Here is an 8928-nt window from a genome sequence, read left to right as displayed (position 1 = left end):
TATGTTACTATAGTCTCCACTATCGGATTATATGCAACAGCTTTGCTCTGCCTTGTCAGGCAACAGTTGTCTTTCTTGCTTAATCATTCATTTGCAAACATATGCCGCCAGTGTGTGTGTGCTAATATGTAACTGTGAGTTTAGTTGAAATGGGTTTTAGAGGACGTCAGCAATTCTTCGAAACCGACTTCATTCATCACTGTCTCTCTATTCGCATGCATGAAAGAATGCGTGTGCGTTTGTAGTTGCGTGACATGATGCGTAAGAAAGGTCAATAGGTCAGTCCAATTAGGCAAGAAAATTTATCGGCGTATCAATTTTGATTTATTAAATATGTATCCCTTTTATTACATGGTCAATTAGATTAAAAGACAATTGCTTCTCGACTGCGAGGGTCACTTTTCTGTTAGCCTAACACTTGTGACACATATGTATGTAAGTACATAAGTGCTTAGTTGACGAAATTACGTAATTGGTTATACATAAAAATCCAATTTTGGATCCTGGCTCGAAATTCAATGAGAATGTTGAATGACAATGAACTAAATATTTAATGCGCTGCAAAGTTTGATTATAGAAAAAAAATATTGCCCAATTGAAAGATGAACTTATATAGATGTAATTTTTTGTCGACTGGACTTATTTTTTGTAGTAAATTTATAGAATGGTATACACTTATATATAACTTTCAACCCTGTTCTGCATTACGATTCCGACAAAATTTTTTCGATTAGAAAAGTTTTCAATTTGGCTAGTCGGAGTGAAATGTAATCGGCTAATTAAACCCAAATACATATATATGCTGCTTGTCAGCCAAATATTTTATTTGGAATTTTCATAATATTGAGAAAATTTACAAGTCGTTACTGCTATAATCTGTATCCAAATGCTTTGATAAATCTGTATTTTAAAATTGCTCTCTAAGAACTACTTGGACAAACAAAGCGAAAACGATCGTAATGAAACGGACCTGTTCTTGATTCCGCTGCAGCACATGCGGAGTAGTTATCGAAAAGTTCTATATTGTGCTAAAATTCACATTCGCATTTTATATTGAAAAAAATATGCTAAAGCCTCGACAAAGAAAATCTAAAAAATCAACGGTTACTTTTAGGTACTTGAAACTTGCACTACGTTATACTAAAATTGAATGACCTACAAGACTGCTTACTCTTACATATCTGAATAAAATGTGTGAAGTTTTGATTCATTTTTTTTCATTTGATTAAATGTTGTGAATTTTGTACATAGTTTGCAGAATTGATTTATATGAATTTTTTTTATAGAATGAACTATTTAAAACTAAAATAAACAATGATGCAAAATATTTTGAATATTGTGAAAAAAACTAAATTACGGATACTTCTGTGAGGCACTATGTGTTTAAATAATTCAAAAATTTACACTCGTAAACTGCGGACAACTTCATCCCTCATTTCCCCTCCATCTACAATCACCTGATGATCATTTTCGCTCTCGTCTTCAACATTTCTACTTGCCATTTCCAGATCAAGACCATCCACTTCACCATCGTCGGAATGCAACGCCTACGGAAAATATTATGTAGCGCACAGTAAACATTAATAAGTTGGCTAACAAACCTTTTAAACATCGAAATCGGCTTTTTAACAAATCGATTGTACCCTCAATTATTTTGCGAGCAGAAGCATGTCTCTTGTTAAAGACATGTTCTGTGGGTTCCTTTATGAGGCCATGATACCCAGAGTACCCTAATTGCCATTTAAAAAAATAAATTGAGGTACACTTTAAAATACATTACATAATAGAATCGAAACGGTAATAGCCCGAGGCAGCCCTTTTAGTCTTCCTTTACTATAATATGTATCATCACGTAGTTGCTTTGAACTTGAGTTCAAATGTTAATGATTTCACAGTTATTCGCAAAATTTTAATTACACTAAAAAACATTGTTGCATCTATATTTATTATTTAGGACTTAAAAAACTATTGAAATTTTCTTACAGGTTGGATGCATGCTTTGTCGGAGCGCTTGAAAATACCCATAACTAATATAACCAACGCCGAAGCCTATTCAACGGCGCTCTATTTCACCTTCACCAGCCTAACATCGGTGGGGTTTGGCAATGTGTCAGCGAATACGACAGCGGAAAAAGTCTTTTCCATAATTATGATGCTAATTGGAGGTAAGATATAAATATGTGAGAAAATTCAGCAAGCAGGCATAAATTTCAAGCATACATACACACATAAAAGCGACAAAGGTTTTTGATTAATGCCTGAAAGTATGCTATGAATTTTTGAGCGTGAAAAAACCTGTTTATGAAAGGGCGCTTAACATGTATTTACACATAAATTTAAATTGTAATTAACTGAGATTTATTTAACTTACATTTCTCATCATTATGTTCGTTTACTCCATTTAATCCTACCCTGTGCCATCTCTGCCATTCTACGTCAACCTCTCTTTGCAGCATTAATGCATGCCGTCGTATTCGGTAATGTTACGGCTATAATTCAACGAATGTATTCACGTCGCTCATTGTATGAGAGCAAATGGCGCGACTTAAAGGATTTCATAGCGCTACATCAGGTGAGTGGCTTTTAGTTTGGAATTTTTATTATAAATACGTATGTATGTAATGTCTGACACAACCTTAAATTTGTGTGCATATGCCAGTACAAGGAGGCCAATGGCTTGCCTTTGATCTCACATTTGTACCAATCTTTCTGGTAGTCTGCTGTACGCGCGTTTGCAGCGAGAAGCTAATTAAAGACTTGAAGCTACATCGATCTAAATTAAACTCATAAAAAACAACAATTTCGGTGTATGAGTGTGTGGTTTTGCGATGTGGCTTATTAATAAATTTCGCAGTATGCCTGCAGGGAAAATCAAAGTTTGTAGTTAAATATGATTACGCTGTACTGGAATGGGAATGATTTTGCTAAACGAAGCGGTGCCATAACCCGCAGGAGTACAACTTAAGGTCATTGCTTTAACCTGCCTATATACCCGGCGAACTTTGCCAATTCACAAGCTCACTAACTAACAAAAACCTGCGTCAATCTCGGATGCGCGCTGCGCGTGGCAACGCTTTTTTGAATTATTTTCACTTTCAAAGTTGTAAGCGTGATCGATGTTGCAATTTGTGCATTAGTTGCAACTTTGGCCAGTAATAACATAAACAATGCGAGTGATTGTTTACATTTAAAGTTTTGTAATTTAATTTCTTTACTTATTGGAATATCAATTGTGCAATTCTGTCTCCATTGAGGCAAAATTAATTTTAATTTTTTACTTTGCCATGCCAGACATTCTTTGTTAAATTGCCTACGAATATATAGAAAAAAACCGTATAGGAGAAGCTAGGTGGACAAAATTATTTATGCATATTTTTGGGGTATACATTAGGGATTCTGATTTCCAAAATTATATCCGTTTTTTCAGACTAGTTATTATTTAGGAATTATGGCGAATTTTGCCAAATTTTCGGTTGCTGGAATTCGAAAAGCTATATTTACTAACACCCTGGGAAAAATTTATTTAAACAAGTAATTTTTAAGCAAAAAACAAAATCGACTTGAATTCTCATATAAATATATCAGTTACGGACGTTCAGTCCGTATAAGTCAAAAAAATTAATCGGGCCAGCCGCCCAAAAGGAAACACAGATTGGTTAGAGATTCACTCAAGCTTTATTAACACTTAACTTCTTACAACTAAGTCTAACACTAAATGTGCTATATGGTAACCCGTCCCGAACTCGACTGCATGAACGTTGTGGCCGTTGCTTGTAACGGCCAACCGTGGGAGCGTCGCAACAAATGCGACTGTTGCGTTTTAACTTATATATATATATATATATAGATTCAATCGTAAGCACTTGACTATGTCGAAAAATTTCTGTTATTGAGGGAAGAGTCGCAGCATGGCATACTCATACGAAATACCACGAATGGTATAAGACTGCATATGCATATATATATATAACAGAAATTTTTCGACATAGTCAAGTGCTTACGATTGAATCTAGACTCCTGCAGGGATCAAGGTAATTTCCTGGCCCTTTAAAACCACAGTTAAGCTCATTATGCTTAATGCAGTCTTCGAACGAGGATACAGGGGTCGTATTCATTGAATTCAGTTAGAACCATTGGCTCTCTATTACTTAACTTTAGGCAGGGCTTCTACAGCAAGACTGTAGACAGATTAAGGGAAGTCGGATGCTTTCTTGAAATATGAAATAATAACCCTAGATATAACTCTCATTTTTGAAACATAAGTTCTCTAGGGCAATTGAAATATTATTGTGTCCAAATTTTATATAAATTACCATAACATTTAGCATTTTACGTACATACGTACATATGTATGTATGTCGATTGGGGTTAAAGTGATCTGTTTTTCCTTTAGTATTCCATGTACATTAGTACATTGTCATATCATCAGAAATGTACCGTTAGTTTGATTTAAATAAAAATGAGGTATCAAATTAATAACCTTGGCCTATGGATGTGCAATAACGTTTTGTCTTTTGAAAGAGTTGCCAACTGATAAACAATGAACACCTTGCCGCAAAAATACTATGGGGACTTGCGAGGACTATTCTTTGACGAAAAAATGACATCGACGTCGACGTCGACAACCATATTAGGGCCGAATTAACTACAAATTTTTTATATGTAAAATCAATTATTACAATATGGTTATCGATCAAAAAGGATTTTTGAAAAGGCTTTATTTCTTCATTATATGTAGGAGGGTTGCCACCTATTTATATAGATTAGTTCAATGTATAAAATAAGTAAAATTTGTTACTACAATATGAATACCAATCAAAATAGCTTTGAAAAACTGTATTTTAAACAACATCCGGGAGAGTTGCCACTTGTTTTGAAAACTCAATTCAAATTTAATTAAGAGCATTAGGTAGTTTAAATATGTATCGCAATACGAGTGTTAGAGAAAAAAAGGATTAAAAAGGTTTTAGTTTGAAATTATTTTGAACAGGGTTGCCACCTGTTTGAAAAGTTAAATTCAATATATGCAATAGGTTAGACAAATTTCTATGATATGTATATAAAAAAATTGGCCTTTAAGGATTTTTATTTCTCAACTGCTTGTAGGAGCGTTGCCTCCTGTTTACAAAACCAAGTTCAAACTTTAATTAATTGAAAAATTGAAAAAAAGAGATTGTGGTGTGAAAATATTTAAAAGAGAGTTGCCACCTGTTTACTAAGTTAAATTCAATATAATGTTAAAATAAGGAACACAAATATTTTGCTTTTTAAACGTTGGACATAAATTAAGGGTCCCTGAACATATAAAAATCTTAATTTTTTGATCTGTTTTTAAATTACCAAATATGTATGCCTTGTTTTGAAATTACCAAAAAATTATATCTAGTTTTTAGATGGCCAGAAAAGTATGGTATTAAATTATCTCCAGAGATGTATGTCCAGTTAATACTTTAAAGCTCTCATATTTTTGTTGGGCGAAATGAAGCCTCGATTCTTTCAAATAAGCAATTAGCCATAGAAGAGACCAGACCGTTTGCTCTGTTTTCTTTTCTTTTTACTGACGGTATCAGAAACCAACAGAGCTTTCCTTCCAAATATAATAATTCGTATCACTCAGGAAGCGCAAAGTAAACATCAAGAAAGTATTTATATAAATTGGATCTATGAAAAAACTCCTCATATTTAACTTTTTTGTAACCAATCAGGCATTTTTCTTAAATAACAATTCCTTTTTTGTATTGGGTATATAAATCTTGCCTGCATGTGAAGCGAAACTTTACCGACTTTCTTAGTTTAACTTGCGCCATTCCGCTTGGTTATCATTCAGCTGTTACTCAAGTTAACAAACTATTACTGTACAGCCAGCTGTTTTTGACTGCTTACACTACCGCTGTTGGAATTCAAGTGATGGTGCTACAGACTTTTCGCTTCATTGCTCCTTACTACTAAAGAGGATGCATCATCCGTTGGGAAAGATGTAAAATGTGCTTGCCACGACTGCGATCTGGGGAATGTGGCAATAAAAATAAATTGGGGCGGATGATGCCAACTATGCAGTTGTTTACTAGAAAGGAAGGAATGTTGCTGACAGCAGTGTTGTAGCAGTGTAGGGCTGAGCAGGTGATGGCAATCTTCACATGTTGACTAACAAACAGCCAGTTAAGTGAGTTAACGTTCATATGGGTCAGTGGCTATATACCGTTAGTATCTGTGCAGTTACACCAGCGAGTGCACATACGAGTAGATATCTGCATAAAATTGCTCTTTTTCGTTATTTGTTGGTTTTTATTTGCCGCTGGCTGCATTGCCACACTATTAAATTTTACTTCGATTATCGGTGTGGGAAAGCAGAAAACTGAAAAACTGAAACAAAAACACTGACGGGGTATGCAAAAGCAATTTGAAAAATTTCCGTATATTCTGTTTTTGTTGAGTTGAGTGAAGGAGTGGTACGCCATGCGGTTAAAAAATTCAAATTAGTTTGAAAATATTGATTAGTTAACCGAGGGGTCATCTTTATTAAATTTATTGATTGAACTGACATTACCACCGACATTATAATATTATTTTTTTATTTCGAGTAATAGTGTATGTCATAATTATACTAGATATGCATGAGTTGAGGTTTTTTCGCGATCCGCTCTAGTGTACGGTGCATAGGTATTTCACGTATCATCGGCTTTGCTATCACGCACCATTGTCGCTGAAAGGAGATATCTGCTTTTGATAAGGTTCTGTAATTACTGTCATCACAGCAGACAACTGCGATAAATAAAACAACAAACATAGGTATGTAGAAACAACAAAACATCGTGGTGCCGTTAATAGTTGCACAGGTAAATGCAATAAAAACTGTGAAAACTGCGGGGCAGCCATAGTCAACTCATGTATGCTCAATTGCATTCAGCGGATTTCGACGTCGATTTTTTTTTAATTTTTAACCAACTTCGCAAAAAGGCGGAAGGTTATCAATTCGTCGGAAAATTTTTTTTTGTATGTATGCTACCGCATAACTTTGGACCACGTTAACAGATTTCTATAATTTTTTTGTTAAAGAAAAGGTGATACCTCACAGGTGGTCTCATTCTAATTCGGATTAAATCCGATCATTCGATCATGAAGAGATTAACGAAAATCTTAAATTTTTATATGAGAATTGAAGTCGGTTTTGTTTTTTGCTTAAAAATTACTTGTTTTTTTTTTTGAAAACAATATAGGCTGTTTCAAGGATAGTGCAGTTATTTGATGCTTATCGCTATGCTTTACAGCAGTTTTTTATTTAACCATTTTTTAAAACCAAAAGTTTTTTATGGCAGACCTATAAAATATAGCTACCATGAGAAAATGGTTAAATAAACAATTAAACAATAAAAAAATATTGGTTCTCAAGAATTCTATACCATTTCAACGAAAAGTAGTTTTTTCCTATATAAAATACATACAAAGCTTTTCGATATAGAAAAAGGGGCTGAAAGTATAAAAATTCAGATTATACTTTTTCACATGAATTTTTGGACCACCCTAATGAACAGTCTATCATATTTGTTGCCAAAATGTGAATATTTAGCGCTTAAATGTTTTCTACGTCGTTGGCCGAGCTTCTCCTCTAATTTGTGTTCTATTTCTTGTTGTTGTGACAAATAAAAATCCGAAAAATGTTTGAAAAAATGCAGTGAAATTTAAAAATAAAATAAGATCGCACATGAATTTTCTACTAATTTTATTTGTTTTACTTTTGATCTAAACAAAACTTTGAACTTATTACACAGGCCAACAAAATTTCAAAAAATGTTTGCGGCACGTAAAGTGAACTTTGACGGGGTCTGGCAGAATCTTTTGAATAAGATGTAAAAAAACCGGCTGTGGTTGCAATCTCAAAAGTATCCCAAATTTCTTATTACGCTTTATCACAAATTTAACCAACCTAAGAATCTTCTTTAACACCTCCAACTTCTTCGCTCTAGTTATTATTATTCCTATCGAAATAGTTCCTGATTGCGGTGTCGCTTTCGTTTCATAAAGACGTGACCTCTTGGTAGAACTGTTCTTCACGAGAGCGGACAATAACTCGAAAATGTAGCGCTATCATCGGCGATGATTTTCACAGAAATGTTGTGTAGAATTACTAACTTCTGCAATAGAAAATGCCGGCAGGGAAATTTTTAAATTATTTACAAATTTTTAAAGTAAAAATATGCGGAGATGTTCGACTGTTTGCTTACCAGTGCATTTAAAAAAATTTTCAAAAATTAATACTGTATAAAGTCTTTTGGTCTTTCGGGGTAAAAGAACAGGGTTCAAGCTTCTTTAAATTTTTTAAAAATAATACACCATGTTAGCCGCTAAATTTCGTTGGCCAGTGTTATGCTTTTGCTCTTTTCTAAATAAAGGCTATCTTCACTGTTAATAATTTGATTGTAATTTTTAGTTATGGTTTCAAATCAATATTAGTATTTCTTTGCAGGAAAACTATTTATGCAAAATAGAACCGGTTTATAAGATGTTTTCTTAATCTCAAAATGGGGTACCGGTTTTTTTTTCAAATTGAAATTTTTCGAACAATTTGAAAACGATTTTGTAAAAGAGGCGAATAATCCTAGTATCATAAATAACAAGCTCACATTTTAAACCAATTTAGTATTTCAATGTGTAGCTCACAAAGAACTCTTCAAAAATACATTAATGGGTTGAAATTGAATTTTCGGATTTTTATGAAAGATATGCAGACAGCAATATTTGTAAATGTTTTATTTTTTTGTTTGGAACCTCCAAACACACTTAATCGTTAACTTTAATATATACCTTAAAGTCATTTTATAAAGCAAATAATTGGTCCAAAAGCGCGTCGAGCTCAATATGTTCAAACTCTAAATGTTTTACCATACGTACATATACATTAGTCATATTAAATTTAACTCAACTACTTTT

At 33.5% G+C, this 8928-nt stretch overlaps 1 protein-coding gene across 1 annotated transcript in view; it reads left to right on the top strand.

The window, feature by feature from the left end:
- The window catches only part of LOC118743755 (potassium voltage-gated channel subfamily H member 8), an 85035-nt gene that overhangs the window by 52086 nt on the left and 24021 nt on the right, over positions 1-8928 (top strand). The gene's annotated exons all lie outside the window — the stretch shown is intronic.

This window comes from Rhagoletis pomonella, unplaced genomic scaffold (genome assembly GCF_013731165.1).
Source record: "Rhagoletis pomonella isolate Grant_MI unplaced genomic scaffold, Rhpom_1.0 Rhpom_scaffold_00007, whole genome shotgun sequence".
NCBI lineage: Eukaryota > Metazoa > Arthropoda > Insecta > Diptera > Tephritidae > Rhagoletis > Rhagoletis pomonella.
The sequence above is the reverse complement of the archived record's forward strand: the minus strand, read 5'-3'. Positions and strand labels throughout refer to the sequence as shown.